The sequence below is a fragment of the Hyperolius riggenbachi genome, chromosome 10 (assembly GCF_040937935.1).
Source record: "Hyperolius riggenbachi isolate aHypRig1 chromosome 10, aHypRig1.pri, whole genome shotgun sequence".
Lineage (NCBI taxonomy): Eukaryota > Metazoa > Chordata > Amphibia > Anura > Hyperoliidae > Hyperolius > Hyperolius riggenbachi.
The window spans coordinates 289,712,101-289,731,277 of NC_090655.1; the positions used below are offsets into that span (position 1 = coordinate 289,712,101).

At 46.2% G+C, this 19,177-nt stretch overlaps 1 protein-coding gene across 1 annotated transcript in view; it reads right to left on the bottom strand.

Moving 5' to 3' along the window:
* Positions 1–19,177, bottom strand: part of LOC137537289 (zinc finger protein 850-like) — a 347,039-nt gene that overhangs the window by 129,973 nt on the left and 197,889 nt on the right. The window lies entirely within an intron of this gene.

The following is a 19,177-nucleotide window of genomic DNA, read 5'->3' on the forward strand; positions in this document are numbered from 1 at the left end:
ACCTCGGTTTAGAGGCCAAAATACAGGGAAAACAAAACACTAAATCTGTCTGTGGTGCAGGAGCATCTGGTGGAACTGTGCCCAGCAATGTCTCTACATCAGCTTTCACCTCAAGGCACCTTTACATACAATGATTGATTGCTGGGGGTGGAAGCAAAGGGTCATAGGGGTTCCAGGCACTCTGCAGCCAAGGATTACATGTTTCTCTCCCTTTATGGCCAGGAGGACTCGGTCTCCCACCTTCCCCACCCGCACTTGTTATAGATGCATGGACAATGGTTATATGTCACCAGGGCTTGTGGCAGGGGGTGTGTCTCCGAGCACAATTGTCCACCACCTGAGTTCACCTCAGTTTCTGGATAGCGGCACAAGGTGCTGAGAGGCTGAGGAAGTGTCTGGTGACAGCCAGCCTGTGGTGAGACAGCAGCAGGATGGCTGTATTGCCTAACAAGGCCATAATGCTTTCTCACAGAGCCACACTACCCTGCTGCATTGCTTCTTACCTGTCCAGCCAGTGCGAGTCCCCCATCTGCTCCTGTGTGTCCAGTCAGTGCAGAGTAACATGATCACACACAGCACCGGCACGCTCCGAGTCCCCCATCTGCTCGTGTGTGTCCAGTCAGTGCAGAGTAACATGATCACACACAGGATCAGCACGCTCTGAGTCCTCCATCTGCTCCTGTGTGTCCAGTCAGTGCAGAGCAACATGATCACACACAGGATCAGCATGCTCCGAGTCCCCATCTGCTCCTGTGTGTCCAGTCAGTGCAGAGCAACATGATCACACACAGGATCAGCATGCTCCGAGTCCCCCATCTGCTCCTGTGTGTCCAGTCAGTGCAGAGTAACATGATCACACACAGGATCAGCATGCTCCGAGTCCCCCATCTGCTCCTGTGTGTCCAGTCAGTGCAGAGTAACATGATCACACACAGGATCAGCATGCTCCGAGTCCCCCATCTGCTCCCGTGTGTCCAGTCAGTGCAGAATAACATGATCACACACAGGATCAGCATGCTCCGAGTCCCCCATCTGCTCCTGTGTGTCCAGTCAGTGCAGAGTAACATGATCACACACAGCACCATCATGCTCCGAGTCCACCAGCATGCTCCGAGTCCCCATCTGCTCCTGTGTGTCCAGTCAGTGCAGAGTAACATGATCACACACAGGATCAGCACGCTCCGAGTCCCCATCTGCTCCTGTGTGTCCAGTCAGTGCAGAGTAACATGATCACACACAGCACCATCATGCTCCGAGTCCACCAGCATGCTCCGAGTCCCCATCTGCTCCTGTGTGTCCAGTCAGTGCAGAGTAACATGATCACACACAGGATCAGCATGCTCCGAGTCCTCCATCTGCTCCTGTGTGTCCAGTCAGTGCAGAGTAACATGATCACACACAGGGTCAGCACGCTCCGAGTCCCCATCTGCTCCTGTGTGTCCAGTCAGTGCAGAGTAACATGATCACACACAGGACCAGCACACTCCGAGTCCCCCATCTGCTCCTGTGTGTCCAGTCAGTGCAGAGTAACATGATCACACACAGGATCAGCACACTCCGAGTCCCCCATCTGCTCCTGTGTGTCCAGTCAGTGCAGAGTAACATAATCACACACAGGATCAGCACGCTCCGAGTCCCCCATCTGCTCCTGTGTGTCCAGTCAGTGCAGAGTAACATGATCACACACAGGATCAGCATGCTCCGAGTCCCCCATCTGCTCCTGTGTGTCCAGTCAGTGCAGAGTAACATGATCTCACACAGGATCAGCATGCTCCGAGTCCCCCATCTGCTCCTGTGTGTCCAGTCAGTGCAGAGTAACATGATCACACACAGCACCAGCACGCTCCGAGTCCCCCATCTGCTCCTGTGTGTCCAGTCAGTGCAGAGTAACATGATCACACACAGGATCAGTGCACTCCGAGTTCCCCATCTGCTCCTGTGTGTCCAGTCAGTGCAGAGTAACATGATCACACACAGGATCAGTGCACTCCGAGTTCCCCATCTGCTCCTGTGTGTCCAGTCAGTGCAGAGTAACATGATCACACACAGGATCAGCACGCTCTGAGTCCCCCATCTGCTCCTGTGTCCAGTCAGTGCAGAGTAACATGATCACACACAGCACCAGCACGCTCCGAGTCCCCCATCTGCTCCTGTGTGTCCAGTCAGTGCAGAGTAACATGATCACACACAGGATCAGTGCACTCCGAGTCCCCCATCTACTCCTGTGTGTCCAGTCAGTGCAGAGTAACATGATCACACACAGGATCAGCACGCTCTGAGTCCCCCATCTGCTCCTGTGTCCAGTCAGTGCAGAGTAACATGATCACACACAGCACCAGCACGCTCCGAGTCCCCCATCTGCTCCTGTGTGTCCAGTCAGTGCAGAGTAACATGATCACACACAGGACCAGCACGCTCTGAGTCCCCCATCTGCTCCTGTGTGTCCAGTCAGTGCAGAATAACATGATCACACACAGGACCAGCGCACTCCGAGTCCCCCATCTGCTCCTGTGTGTCCAGTCAGTGCAGAGTAACATGATCACACACAGCACCGGCATGCTCTGAGTCCCCATCTGCTCCTGTGTGTCCAGTCACTGCAGAATAACATGATCACACACAGGATCAGCACGCTCCGAGTCCCCCATCTGCTCCTGTGTGTCCAGTCAGTGCAGAATAACATGATCACACACAGGACCAGCGCACTCCGAGTCCCCCATCTGCTCCTGTGTGTCCAGTCAGTGCAGAGTAACATGATCACACACAGCACCGGCATGCTCTGAGTCCCCATCTGCTCCTGTGTGTCCAGTCAGTGCAGAGTAACATGATCACACACAGGATCAGCACGCTCCGAGTCCCCCATCTACTCCTGTGTGTCCAGTCAGTGCAGAGTAACATGATCACACACAGGATCAGCACGCTCCGAGTCCCCCATCTGATCCTGTGTGTCCAGTAGTGTTGGGCGAACAGTGTTCGCCACTGTTCGGGTTCTGCAGAACATCACCCTGTTCGGGTGATGTTCGAGTTCGGCCGAACACCTGGTGGTGTTCGGCCAAACTGTTCGGGGTTCGCCGAACTGCTGAATGCATGGCCGAACAGGGCCCCTGTTCGGCCGAAGACTGCCCCCCATGGGGTCGCAGGCATAAGGGGGGAGCATGCCCCGATCGCGGGGGGGGTCGGAAATTCCCCCCACCCCCTCCGCTAGCGCTCCCCCCTCTGCCCGCTTCCCCATACAAAAAGTTTAAAGCAAGTTCAATAGTACCTGGTGGCACTGGCTGGCAGTGGAGTGAGGAGGAGGAGGAGTCCGAGTAGCAGAGTGACGTTGAGGCCGGGCAGCGGGCGGTTCAGCGCTAGTACCCTTGTGGTACTTCCGCCCTTTCTCTGACCTCACGTCCTCGTATGCGTCATCACGCAGAGGACGTGAGGTCAGAGAAAGGGCGGAAGTACCACAAGGGTACTAGCGCTGAACCGCCCGCTGCCCGGCCTCAACGTCACTCTGCTACTCGGACTCCTCCTCCTCCTCACTCCACTGCCAGCCAGTGCCACCAGCCCAGGTACTATTGAACTTGCTTTAAACTTTTTTTATGGGGAAGCGGGCGGAGGGGGGAGCGCTAGCGGAGGGGGTGGGGGGAATTTCCGACCCCCCCCCCGCGACCGGGGCATGCTCCCCCCTTATGCCTGCGACCCCATAGGGCCCCCAAAATGGGCATGTTCGGGGGTCCCATTGACTCCCATTGAGTTCGGCGTTCGGGCCGAACATGCCGAACATCTGGCCCATGTTCGGCCTGTTCGGCCCGAACCCGAACATCCAGGTGTTCGCCCAACACTAGTGTCCAGTCAGTGCAGAGTAACATGATCACACACAGGATCAGCATGCTCCGAGTCCCCCATCTGCTCCTGTGTGTCCAGTCACTGCAGAATAACATGATCACACACAGGATCAGCACGCTCCGAGTCCCCCATCTGCTCCTGTGTGTCCAGTCAGTGCAGAGTAACATGATCACACACAGGATCCAGTGTTCTCCCCAGGATCAATTAAGTGGGCGGGCCGCCCGGGTGAATTAAGGCCCCGCCCGGCTGCTATTTTGCATATTAGAAAAGCCAGCACTGTTCTCTGCACTCAGCGCTGACTCCTCTGTAGCAGATTGCCCAGCTCCTCTACGTACGAGATCTCGCGCTTTCCGGCGGGCTCGTACACTCCTTGCCTCAGCATGGCAATAGGCAGGGCCATCTGTTATACTGCGCATAGTGCTCCTCTAGGAAGTAGGAACGAAGCACATTACAGGAAGTCTCTCTCTCTCTCACTCTGCCTGCACGATCGTGAAGGGACGCTGGAGCCTGTGTGACTAAAGCAGAGCTGGGCAAACTACAGCCCGTCTGGCTCTGTAATCCGGGTATTTAGTGCCTCCTTTCCTCCTCACGGCTGTGTCACTTGTCTCTCTCCCTCCCCACCATACAATTGTACATTTACGTGCCGTACTAACTTTCCCATCTCTGAATTACGGCACTTCAGACTGAAGAAAGGAGTGCAGGCAATCACTCACTTCCTCCCCGGGTGTCAGACGCACGGAGCAGATCTCCAATAGCTTCAGAGAGCGGGATGTTTTGGCTGCCCAGAGAACAGAGCAAACAGACAGCAGCGCTGAAGGGGAAAAAAAAGCAGTCTTATCTGATAGGTACAGGCAAAAAAAAGCTGTGACCTTAGGTCAGCTTGCACACATAAAGCTCTGTCCTGAAGTGTATTCCCACCCCCTCTTTTTTAACCCTTAGGATACACTAATCTCTGGAATATCAAGGGGCCAGCATGTCCTTTTGCTGAGCTTTGCATTTTTTCTAAAAAAAAACCAGTTCATACCTATGTGTTAATTTGCAGCTTCTCAGTTAAATCTGTAGGACATGCTGAGCCTTGTGGTTCCACAACAATGGGGTCAACAAATAATGAAAACCTTACCCATCAGATGATTGGTAGAGGAACCAACCCCAAAAACATTGACGGAACAATAGAGGTTGATCGGAACCATTAATGATGCCCAATATGTATAACTGTCTAGCTCTGGACATGTGTGAAAATATGATGTCTGTTTCACCTGCACTGTGTACTGCAAATCAAGCCTATTTTTTTGTTTTTTTCAAAAGCAAACAAAAAGCACAGTAATAGCACATTGAAAACAACCAAAAACAGTTTTTCCTGGTTTTGACTTGGCAGGTTCACTTTAAGACAGATGGTGCATATCTAATACTGGGTACACACTGAGATTTTCTGGCTGATTTACTGTCAGATCCATTATTTCCAACATGATCAATCTGCTTTCTGATCGATTTTCGAGCATTTTTCGATCAATTTCCTATTGAAGTGAACGGAAATTGATCAGAAAATGCTCGGCAATTGATCAGAAAGCAGATCGGACATGTTGGAAATAATCGTTCTGACAGTAAATCGGGCAGAAAATCTCACCTAGCATCTCTGTACCTAGCAATAAAGCAAGAGTCATATGGAGGCTCAGTGTTTTCCCCAGGCCTCCATCCGGCTCATTTTGGTAAGCACCCGGCTGATATTGGCTCGTTTCCTCCTTCTGCTATGCTGTCAGCAGAGCTTACACGGCCCTGCATTCCCCCTGTTGCACCCCACCCGGCTACTTTTTCATGCCACCCGGCTGGAAAAAATTTCTGGGGAGAACACTGAGGATCAGCACGCTCCGAGTCCCCCATCTGCTCCTGTGTGTCCAGTCAGTGCAGAGTAACATGACCACACACAGGATCAGCACACTCCAAGTCCCCCATCTGCTCCTGTGTGTCCAGTCAGTGCAGAGTAACATGACCACACACAGGATCAGCACACTCCAAGTCCCCCATCTGCTCCTGTGTGTCCAGTCAGTGCAGAGTAACATGACCACACACAGGATCAGCACACTCCAAGTCCCCCATCTGCTCCTGTGTGTCCAGTCAGTGCAGAGTAACATGATCACACACAGGATCAGCACGCTCCGAGTCCCCCATCTGCTCCTGTGTGTCAAGTCAGTGCAGAGTAACATGATCACACACAGGATCAGCACGCTCTGAGTCCCCCATCTGCTCCTGTGTGTCCAGTCAGTGCAGAGTAACATGATCACACATCACACACAGCACCAGCACGCTCCGAGTCCCCCATCTGCTCCTGTGTGTCCAGTTAGTGCAGAGTAACATGATCACACACAGGATCAGCACTCTCCGAATCCCCCATCTTCTCCTGTGTGTCCAGTCAGTGCAGAGTAACATAATCACACACAGGATCAGCACGCTCCGAGTCCCCCATCTGATCCTGTGTGTCCAGTCAGTGCAGAGTAACATGACCACACACAGGATCAGCACACTCCAAGTCCCCCATCTGCTCCTGTGTGTCCAGTCAGTGCAGAGTAACATGACCACACACAGGATCGGCAGCTCCGAGTCCCCATCTGCTCCTGTGTGTCCAGTCAGTGCAGAGTAACATGATCACACACAGGATCACCATGCTCCGAGTCCCCCATCTGCTCCTGTGTGTCCAGTCAGTGCAGAGTAACATGATCTCACACAGGATCAGCACACTCCAAGTCCCCCATCTGCTCCTGTGTGTCCAGTCAGTGCAGAGTAACATGACCACACACAGGATCAGCACACTCCAAGTCCCCCATCTGCTCCTGTGTGTCCAGTCAGTGCAGAGTAACATGACCACACACAGGATCAGCACACTCCAAGTCCCCCATCTGCTCCTGTGTGTCCAGTCAGTGCAGAGTAACATGACCACACACAGGATCAGCACACTCCAAGTCCCCCATCTGCTCCTGTGTGTCCAGTCAGTGCAGAGTAACATGACCACACACAGGATCAGCACACTCCAAGTCCCCCATCTGCTCCTGTGTGTCCAGTCAGTGCAGAGTAACATGACCACACACAGGATCAGCACACTCCAAGTCCCCCATCTGCTCCTGTGTGTCCAGTCAGTGCAGAGTAACATGACCACACACAGGATCAGCACACTCCAAGTCCCCCATCTGCTCCTGTGTGTCCAGTCAGTGCAGAGTAACATGACCACACACAGGATCAGCACGCTCCGAGTCCCCCATCTGATCCTGTGTGTCCAGTCAGTGCAGAGTTTTTTTTGTTAGGAACTCTGGAGGTACAATCCTTTATATTGTGAAGGATTAAAAACACAGTCCTTTTTCAGGGTAATCCACCTTACCCACCGACACTTATTTATAACTTTAGAAAAGGACTATATAGACTAATGCAATCTCAGAGAGGCAAAAAAGAACTCTGAAAAATATTTATTGACACATATAGAAAAACATCAAAAACACATGATTCTTCAGCATCACAATGATTGGTTTTTAAGATACATAAGGTAGATTTGAGTTGACCAATGGTTGTAGCTTTACGGGTATTAAACTTCAAGGCAACGACACATGTTCGTTTCGGGCTTTTTTTGTAAAATTGTATGCGCCCTTCATCAGGCCGTGATACCCAATTCTAAAAATGAAGACAATACATAACAACACATTAAAATCACAAAGTACAATTGATCAAGTGCGACAGAAAAACTGTCGTACAAAAAAGAGACCACCACCTAGAAAGGTTCATAGCATGTACATCAGGTTCAATCCAAGAACCTACATGCATGGATCAGACCAAAGATTTGTGAAGAGCTTATAGAAGAATGTGTCAAGATGAGGATAGAAGTAAAGATGGAAAAAGAATAAGAGCCCAAGAACAGAGTAAACCACAGTAAACCAACTTCCTGGGGACTAGTAAATATCAGTCACCATATTCCTAAGTTGGTTACCAGAAAGAGGTGTAAAGTATATAACACATGAATTGTGACTGGACCAGAGATTTTGAAAAAATGGTGAAAAATCAACAAACCTGTGAAGCTCAACCGAAAGGGGACCAATCAGGCAACAAAGGCCGAATGCTGGGGGGGGCGTCTGAGCTTACCAGACCCACAAAATCTAGAATAAAATTATAAAAAATATGTATAGAAACCCAGCAAAGCTCATCCCAATATGGTAGAGTGCCCAAGTATGTAACACACAGCCAGACCTCCCATATACCAAAGGAAAGGAACCCTGTCATATGTATAGTTAAACCTGGGCCATCTTGATATAACATTCAACATGTGAGCACATATATAGGCTCACACAAAGGCGTGACCCAAAGTCAAACAGCCATAAATATATAAATACCAACAACACCTCTATATAGTTATCTATTTCCATATATTATATCCATGCATATTCCTACCTGGGGCAGCTTATCTAGATTGTGCTTAAAAAAAACTTTAATCATAAGCACAACTATGTATGCAAAAACATATAGGTAATGTACACAAAGCATTATGCAGTCACTATATATAGTGCAAAGCAGACCATTGGCATTAAGTATCCATGACAAGAAGAACAGTTAATCTACAAAGGAGATAAAAAATCAATAATAAAGGGTATATGGACGGATTTACCTTTCCACCGGCTGGAGACAAATGCTGCAAGGTGGGAACCCAGTTAGAAATGACATCCCCTGCCATTTAAATATCCCACCAGGCACTGCTGTCTATTGGAGGCAACCAATCCAGAGCTTAGCAAAAACGGACCCACCCTGGAGCGCATCTCCACGTAAACAGCGGCTCATAAGAGGCAGTGGAGAAGACGTCGCCCCCTCCCACCGGAAGCGACGTCAGGCTCTTCAGAGACCAATAGGGATACGGCTAGTAGCCATGCTGGAACGCAGAAGGAAGTAAACAGGTCAAGCCTGCAATAGGGGCGCGGCTGGTGACCACGCTGAGGCGCAGGAGGAAGCGAGTGTGTCAAAATCCAAAGGCACCAATGGGGAGACAGCTCATAACCACGCTGGAGCGCAGGAGGAAGTAAGTATACGCTAGAGATACCGATAGGGATATACTATACAATAAACTACTCATAGCCACGCAGGAGCGCAGAGAGAGGTATGTATAAAGGGGAATGGCTCCCATATAACATCTGATCATAAAGACAGCACACTGACACGACAGAGACATCCTTAGATGTTGCAAGAAAAACGGGAAACATCACTAAAAAACTAATTTAAAGGGACATATCAGAATTACCTCAATGTCACCATATAAGCCATCCCTGCATACATAGAGATCTCACCAGTATAAAACACCAAGAAAAGCAGAATGGAGAACAAGCCATATGTCACACGCCCAGGCACCCCCACCAGAGATGGAGAGCTGGAACCCAAAACATCGGATGAGCCCACAAAGGTAATATTGGTCAATAATCAATAACCCATGGTCCAGATTTCTTCTAAGAGAGGGAGCTGTAAGAAAAAAAGCGAAAAGAATTTCAACACAAAACTTTCAAGTAAACACAATTTATTTCATACAAACAGACATATAGAATACAGTCGTGTCCAAATGGGCACGACAGTTAGTCTAAAGTGGTCTATATTCAGCATTGAGTCCAGCTGGAGTCAGTGTCTGTAAGAATCTGATCCAGCGGGCCTCTTTATGTAGTAAAATTAGTTCTCTATTTCCACCCCTTCTTGGTGGGGGGACTATATCTAGGACGCAAAATCTCAGCTGATTCGCCGAATGGCCCATAGAGACAAAATGCTGAGCCACCGGGGAATCAATCTGAGATGGATCTAAATTGCGCCTCAGCGCAACATTAATTCTGGACCTGTGCTCAATGATGCGCTCCTTAACGGAACGAGTAGTTTCCCCTACATACATCTTGCCACATGGGCACTTAATACCATATACCACAAATTCAGTATCACATGTGGCAAAATGGGAAAATTTAACTGGGAACCCTTTCATGGGGTGGTTAATGCTTCTCCCCTTTAAAACCAACTGGCAACACGAACAGTGTAGACACGGGAACGTACCCTTGCGCACAGGTGCCAGAAGTCTCTGAGTCCCACCCTTACAGGACCCCATATCTGCCCTGATCAAATGGTCCCTGATTGACTGCGCCCTCTTATAGGCTACCATAGGTGTCTGTTTGAAGGCCGGTATTTCAGCACTGATAGACCGCAGGATAGGCCAGTGCCGCTTGACCACATCCACAACCCTAGAGGATAGTGTACTAAAGGACGTAGCTAAAATCATACGTTCCTGTTTGTCATTACCCATGTTTTTACGGGATTTTTTCAACAATTCAATTCGTTCGTATTTCATTACATCTCTTTTGATGCGTTCAACCAATTTTTTAGGGTAATGTCTATCAACAAATTTGGATGTCATCCCAGACATACGTCTTTCTACTTGTTGTTCATCACTAACAATTCGACGTACCCGCATAAGCTGTGACTTGGGTAATGACTCTCTTAAAGACCTAGGATGGAAACTATGAAAGTCCAAGAGAGTATTTCGATCCGTAGGTTTAGAGAATAGGTCAAACGACAATAGCCGACCCCGTCTGCATACATTCACATCAAGAAACGCAATCTGTGATGCATCAACACTGAAGGTAAATTTCAAGGCGGTAGAGGCTCCCTGGAGTTCATTGTAGAAGAGGTCAAAGGAGGACCGGGGCCCCGCCCAGATCAAAAAGATATCGTCAATGTATCTACGCCAAATACAGGCGTATTTTTTAAAAAGATCATTGCGGTATACCCAATCCTCCTCGAACCTCTCCACAAATAGATTGGCATACACAGGAGCTACATTAGAACCCATCGAGGATCCTCTTTGTTGAAGATAGAATGTATCCTGGAAGAGGAAAAAATTCCTCTCAAGTACCAACTCTAGAAGGGACATGATGAATTCAACCTGTAATCCGCCAACCGTAAGGTCACCTAGAAGGGACTGGCGAATTTATTCATGGGATGGTGGGAGGAGTTCCACATCTTTGGGGGTGACGGCCGTCTTTTTGGGTGCGTTGCGTGGTACGGGAGGTATATCGATGACTTGCTGGTTATTTGGAAAGGGGAGCAAGAGGAAGCCCAGGAGTTTGTTGCCTCTCTCAATGACAATGCCTGCAATCTCAAGTTTACGTACACATGGCAGGATAAAAGTGTTGACTATTTGGATGTCACCCTGGTGGGAGACATAATTTCCAAATCCATCAGGACACGTACGTATAGAAAAGCTTGTGCAGGTAACTCGACTCTGAGGGCAGGAAGTTGTCACCCCGAGCATACGATCCGTGCCATTCCGGTGGGCGAATTCATTCGGGCCCGCCGGAATTGTTCGGATCCAGAGACTCTGGAGGAGGAATTTGTGGAGGTTGGGAGGCGTCTATTGGAGAGAGGTTATCCACATTGGATGATAGAGAGAGGCAAGAGGCGAGCCCTCTCTATTTCTCGGTCCAAATTGGTACGGGACAACACGTCTGTACGTACCTCTGGGGGAGGCCCCTTTTTTGTCACTACCTATAGTTCGGAATACACCAAGGTTGTTCAGACTATAAAGAAATATCTCCCGGTTTTGGAGGGAGATGATGCTTTGCGGCCTCTCCTTCTGAATGGCGTTAAATTTGCCAGTCGCCGGGCCCCGACTCTGGGTAGTCTCCTGTCACCCAGTCTTTTTGCCTCTGTCCCACAGACCTCCACCTGGCTTTCTCTGAAGGGCTCATACAAATGTGCCGTTTCAACCTGTCGTTATTGCTCTGTGCATGACCAGACCCGCACCATTCGATCACGCACCACTGGGACTTGTTTTCCCATGAAACATTTTATTAACTGTGGGACAAAAAACGTTATATATTTGGTGACGTGTACGGCATGCTCATTGCAGTACGTGGGTTGTACCACCAGACCCCTTAGAGCTAGAATTTCAGAGCACTTTCTGGGGGCAGGATGGTCTACCACGCATATATCTAATGTGGCCAAACACTTTAGAAGTGTTCATGGAGGTGACATGTCCTCTTTCTCTTTCCAGGGTATAGAGAGGGTATTTTTGCCCAAGAGAGGTGGGGATCTACAAGCCCTAATAAAGAAGCGAGAGGCATTCTGGATCTTTCGCATGAAGACAAGAGCCCCATGGGGCCTAAATGCGAGATGGGATTTGGCACTTATCACAAGTTAGCTGCTTACCTTTTTGGGCTAATACAATCTTCCCTCCCCCCAATTGTCTGGGGTTCCTGTCCTGTTCTTGTCCTTTTTATTTATGTCCATGTTATACTTTTTCTTTGGTACGCTAGTATTTATACATACTATTTATGGTTCAATTGCAGTATCGAGGTATTTCCAACGAAATAGTTTTCTATTTGGTGTTCTCCTCTCAGGTTACCTAAACCTTTTCACATTTTTTATACTTCGTTGTTTCTTATATTACATTTTATATTTTATGCATCTGTAACATGACGGAGGGAACAAGGTTGTATTTTGGCCGGCTCCACCCCCTTTATGGGTGGCTCTGGACCAACCACTCCCCCTGTCATGCCCTTTTTAACCTGTGATGTTTTTGCCATAACCATGCTATGATTAAGGACCACTGCAGGTCCGAAACATGTTAGCTGAGTTTGCTGTGGCTGCCCTGGGATAAGTCCTAAATAAATCATTGGAGTGACTTGAAGCGGACCAAATCTCTTCTTTTCTATCTAGAAGGGACTGTCGTATAGCTGCCTTACCCTCAGTGTGTGGGATGCATGTATAGAGCGACTCAATGTCAAGCGTAATGAGTAGGCAGTTCTCATGTGGCAGAACTAACTCGCTCATTTGATTAATGAAGTCCGATGTGTCCCTAATGTACGATTTCTGATTGAGCATGTACTTTCTAAGTACCTTATCTAGAAAAATAGCAGTATGACTAAACACTGAGTCACACCCAGCCACGATGGGTCTCCCGGGTGGTTGATCAAGTCTCTTGTGGATTTTGGGCAAGCAATAGATGACCGGGGTGACAGGTTTGTCATTGTAGAGATATTCAAATAATTTCTGGTCTATAATATTGCTGTCCAATGCATCACACAAGATAACTTTAAGCTCCTTCAAAAACACACATGTTGGGTCCACATCTAACTTTCGATATACACTCTCATCATTAAGCTGTCTTAAAATTTCTGACACATAGTCATCTCTATTCATCACCACAACAGCCCCACCCTTATCAGCTGGTTTCACAACAATAGAGGAATTTTTCTTAAGGTTAAACAGCGCCTCCTTCTCAGCTCGACTGAAATTATGTTTCACATAGGGAGTATGCCCTCTTTTGAATTCTGACTCTAATTTAGCAATATCCCGTTTCACTACTTTAATGTATGCCTCTACTTGTTCATTACCTTCAGGTGCTCTATTGCCTGTGGGGGAAAGAAGGTTAAGTTCCTTTGCATCATACAAAGCTAAATTAGGGGTGCTCCTTAAAACAGTGGTTTGTCTAGAGAAAAAACTTTTCCATCTAAGTTGATTAAAGAATTTTTCAAACTCGATATCCAAAGAGAAGAAATCGGGGGTGGCCGTTGGGCTAAACGAAAGTCCCTTTGATAATACAGACAGTTCATCAGGGGACAACTGATAGGTAGAGATGTTAATCACTGGTGAAAGATCCAATCCCTTCACTGATAGCTCAGAGGTCACGTGCGGTCTCGAAAGTAATATTCCCGTCTCGGCATCTGCCTCGGTTGTCGTCTCTTGGGGGGCCGGGTTGATGAAGGCCCTGTTGCCCCTAAAAAAGAGGATGATTCCGACGCAGAAGAGCCAGTAGATGGTGCCGGAGAATTTGGCGGTTCTGGGCCTTGTCTGGGAAATCTGCGTCTCGATTTTCGTGGACCCCTCCCCCCTCCTGGGGTTACTGGGGCGTTTTTTTGTTGCCATTTATATACGTAGCCTGATGTATAGTCCCGGCAATCTCTCTGGAACTTCTCCTTTTTATTTTGTAAGGTTTCCTTTTTATATCTTTCCAAGGCGTCCTCCAGTAATGCTATCTGGAAATCAAAAGCCTCCTTGTTGGCCTTCTCACAGAGTTTTCTCCGGATTTCGGTTGCCTCTGATTTAAAACCTGGGAGCTTCTTATAGATCCACTCTACGTACAGTAAGAGAATATCAAATGAAGATTTATTTAATATACCCTCAAACCGACACAGGAACTCACGGTCATCAGTAAAGAGATTGGGGCGGATATGTGACCTGACCCCTCTAGGGATCTTCTTATTTTTATAGTATTCAGCAAGTGTCTGTCCATGAAGCTCCAAGTCTATAATATATTTCTCAATTCTTTCCAGATCTTTCCAATCAGCGGTTGTACTGTCAATATCGTCTAAGATCTTACAGCAGCCATCAACGTTACTCAAAATGCGTTTAATATCCTCATCTAAATATGAAAAAATAGAGATATTGCCAGATTGCACATTTTCCTCTGTAAGAGGAGATAGCCCATTTGTTGACATTTATATTACTCTCAAAAATGAATAGAAAAAAGTTGGGCAAAAAATAATTCTCGATTCACAGCATAGCTTGGATAAGAAGTACCCGGTGGATTCTGTAATCTTTGTTAGGAACTCTGGAGGTACAATCCTTTATATTGTGAAGGATTAAAAACACAGTCCTTTTTCAGGGTAATCCACCTTACCCACCGACACTTATTTATAACTTTAGAAAAGGACTATATAGACTAATGCAATCTCAGAGAGGCAAAAAAGAACTCTGAAAAATATTTATTGACACATATAGAAAAACATCAAAAACACATGATTCTTCAGCATCACAATGATTGGTTTTTAAGATACATAAGGTAGATTTGAGTTGACCAATGGTTGTAGCTTTACGGGTATTAAACTTCAAGGCAACGACACATGTTCGTTTCGGGCTTTTTTTGTAAAATTGTATGCGCCCTTCATCAGGCCGTGATACCCAATTCTAAAAATGAAGACAATACATAACAACACATTAAAATCACAAAGTACAATTGATCAAGTGCGACAGAAAAACTGTCGTACAAAAAAGAGACCACCACCTAGAAAGGTTCATAGCATGTACATCAGGTTCAATCCAAGAACCTACATGCATGGATCAGACCAAAGATTTGTGAAGAGCTTATAGAAGAATGTGTCAAGATGAGGATAGAAGTAAAGATGGAAAAAGAATAAGAGCCCAAGAACAGAGTAAACCACAGTAAACCAACTTCCTGGGGACTAGTAAATATCAGTCACCATATTCCTAAGTTGGTTACCAGAAAGAGGTGTAAAGTATATAACACATGAATTGTGACTGGACCAGAGATTTTGAAAAAATGGTGAAAAATCAACAAACCTGTGAAGCTCAACCGAAAGGGGACCAATCAGGCAACAAAGGCCGAATGCTGGGGGGGGCGTCTGAGCTTACCAGACCCACAAAATCTAGAATAAAATTATAAAAAATATGTATAGAAACCCAGCAAAGCTCATCCCAATATGGTAGAGTGCCCAAGTATGTAACACACAGCCAGACCTCCCATATACCAAAGGAAAGGAACCCTGTCATATGTATAGTTAAACCTGGGCCATCTTGATATAACATTCAACATGTGAGCACGTATATAGGCTCACACAAAGGCGTGACCCAAAGTCAAACAGCCATAAATATATAAATACCAACAACACCTCTATATAGTTATCTATTTCCATATATTATATCCATGCATATTCCTACCTGGGGCAGCTTATCTAGATTGTGCTTAAAAAAAACTTTAATCATAAGCACAACTATGTATGCAAAAACATATAGGTAATGTACACAAAGCATTATGCAGTCACTATATATAGTGCAAAGCAGACCATTGGCATTAAGTATCCATGACAAGAAGAACAGTTAATCTACAAAGGAGATAAAAAATCAATAATAAAGGGTATATGGACGGATTTACCTTTCCACCGGCTGGAGACAAATGCTGCAAGGTGGGAACCCAGTTAGAAATGACATCCCCTGCCATTTAAATATCCCACCAGGCACTGCTGTCTATAAGAGGCAGTGGAGAAGACGTCGCCCCCTCCCACCGGAAGCGACGTCATTGGATTTTGACACACTCGCTTCCTCCTGCGCCTCAGCGTGGTCACCAGCCGCGCCCCTATTGCAGGCTTGACCTGTTTACTTCCTTCTGCGTTCCAGCATGGCTACTAGCCGTATCCCTATTGGTCTCTGAAGAGCCTGACGTCGCTTCCGGTGGGAGGGGGCGACGTCTTCTCCACTGCCTCTTATGAGCCGCTGTTTACGTGGAGATGCGCTCCAGGGTGGGTCCGTTTTTGCTAAGCTCTGGATTGGTTGCCTCCAATAGACAGCAGTGCCTGGTGGGATATTTAAATGGCAGGGGATGTCATTTCTAACTGGGTTCCCACCTTGCAGCATTTGTCTCCAGCCGGTGGAAAGGTAAATCCGTCCATATACCCTTTATTATTGATTTTTTATCTCCTTTGTAGATTAACTGTTCTTCTTGTCATGGATACTTAATGCCAATGGTCTGCTTTGCACTATATATAGTGACTGCATAATGCTTTGTGTACATTACCTATATGTTTTTGCATACATAGTTGTGCTTATGATTAAAGTTTTTTTTAAGCACAATCTAGATAAGCTGCCCCAGGTAGGAATATGCATGGATATAATATATGGAAATAGATAACTATATAGAGGTGTTGTTGGTATTTATATATTTATGGCTGTTTGACTTTGGGTCACGCCTTTGTGTGAGCCTATATACGTGCTCACATGTTGAATGTTATATCAAGATGGCCCAGGTTTAACTATACATATGACAGGGTTCCTTTCCTTTGGTATATGGGAGGTCTGGCTGTGTGTTACATACTTGGGCACTCTACCATATTGGGATGAGCTTTGCTGGGTTTCTATACATATTTTTTATAATTTTATTCTAGATTTTGTGGGTCTGGTAAGCTCAGACGCCCCCCCCAGCATTCGGCCTTTGTTGCCTGATTGGTCCCCTTTCGGTTGAGCTTCACAGGTTTGTTGATTTTTCACCATTTTTTCAAAATCTCTGGTCCAGTCACAATTCATGTGTTATATACTTTACACCTCTTTCTGGTAACCAACTTAGGAATATGGTGACTGATATTTACTAGTCCCCAGGAAGTTGGTTTACTGTGGTTTACTCTGTTCTTGGGCTCTTATTCTTTTTCCATCTTTACTTCTATCCTCATCTTGACACATTCTTCTATAAGCTCTTCACAAATCTTTGGTCTGATCCATGCATGTAGGTTCTTGGATTGAACCTGATGTACATGCTATGAACCTTTCTAGGTGGTGGTCTCTTTTTTGTACGACAGTTTTTCTGTCGCACTTGATCAATTGTACTTTGTGATTTTAATGTGTTGTTATGTATTGTCTTCATTTTTAGAATTGGGTATCACGGCCTGATGAAGGGCGCATACAATTTTACAAAAAAAGCCCGAAACGAACGTGTCGTTGCCTTGAAGTTTAATACCCGTAAAGCTACAACCATTGGTCAACTCAAATCTACCTTATGTATCTTAAAAACCAATCATTGTGATGCTGAAGAATCATGTGTTTTTGATGTTTTTCTATGTGTCAATAAATATTTTTCAGAGTTCTTTTTTGCCTCTCTGAGATTGCATTAGTCTATATAGTCCTTTTCTAAAGTTATAAATAAGTGTCGGTGGGTAAGGTGGATTACCCTGAAAAAGGACTGTGTTTTTAATCCTTCACAATATAAAGGATTGTACCTCCAGAGTTCCTAACAAAGATTACAGAATCCACCGGGTACTTCTTATCCAAGCTATGCTGTGAATCGAGAATTATTTTTTGCCCAACCTTTTTCTATTCATTTTTGAGAGTAATATAAATGTCAACAAATGGGCTATCTCCTCTTACAGAGGAAAATGTGCAATCTGGCAATATCTCTATTTTTTCATATTTAGATGAGGATATTAAACGCATTTTGAGTAACGTTGATGGCTGCTGTAAGATCTTAGACGATATTGACAGTACAACCGCTGATTGGAAAGATCTGGAAAGAATTGAGAAATATATTATAGACTTGGAGCTTCATGGACAGACACTTGCTGAATACTATAAAAATAAGAAGATCCCTAGAGGGGTCAGGTCACATATCCGCCCCAATCTCTTTACTGATGACCGTGAGTTCCTGTGTCGGTTTGAGGGTATATTAAATAAATCTTCATTTGATATTCTCTTACTGTACGTAGAGTGGATCTATAAGAAGCTCCCAGGTTTTAAATCAGAGGCAACCGAAATCCGGAGAAAACTCTGTGAGAAGGCCAACAAGGAGGCTTTTGATTTCCAGATAGCATTACTGGAGGACGCCTTGGAAAGATATAAAAAGGAAACCTTACAAAATAAAAAGGAGAAGTTCCAGAGAGATTGCCGGGACTATACATCAGGCTACGTATATAAATGGCAACAAAAAAACGCCCCAGTAACCCCAGGAGGGGGGAGGGGTCCACGAAAATCGAGACGCAGATTTCCCAGACAAGGCCCAGAACCGCCAAATTCTCCGGCACCATCTACTGGCTCTTCTGCGTCGGAATCATCCTCTTTTTTAGGGGCAACAGGGCCTTCATCAACCCGGCCCCCCAAGAGACGACAACCGAGGCAGATGCCGAGACGGGAATATTACTTTCGAGACCGCACGTGACCTCTGAGCTATCAGTGAAGGGATTGGATCTTTCACCAGTGATTAACATCTCTACCTATCAGTTGTCCCCTGATGAACTGTCTGTATTATCAAAGGGACTTTCGTTTAGCCCAACGGCCACCCCCGATTTCTTCTCTTTGGATATCGAGTTTGAAAAATTCTTTAATCAACTTAGATGGAAAAGTTTTTTCTCTAGACAAACCACTGTTTTAAGGAGCACCCCTAATTTAGCTTTGTATGATGCAAAGGAACTTAACCTTCTTTCCCCCACAGGCAATAGAGCACCTGAAGGTAATGAACAAGTAGAGGCATACATTAAAGTAGTGAAACGGGATATTGCTAAATTAGAGTCAGAATTCAAAAGAGGGCATACTCCCTATGTGAAACATAATTTCAGTCGAGCTGAGAAGGAGGCGCTGTTTAACCTTAAGAAAAATTCCTCTATTGTTGTGAAACCAGCTGATAAGGGTGGGGCTGTTGTGGTGATGAATAGAGATGACTATGTGTCAGAAATTTTAAGACAGCTTAATGATGAGAGTGTATATCGAAAGTTAGATGTGGACCCAACATGTGTGTTTTTGAAGGAGCTTAAAGTTATCTTGTGTGATGCATTGGACAGCAATATTATAGACCAGAAATTAT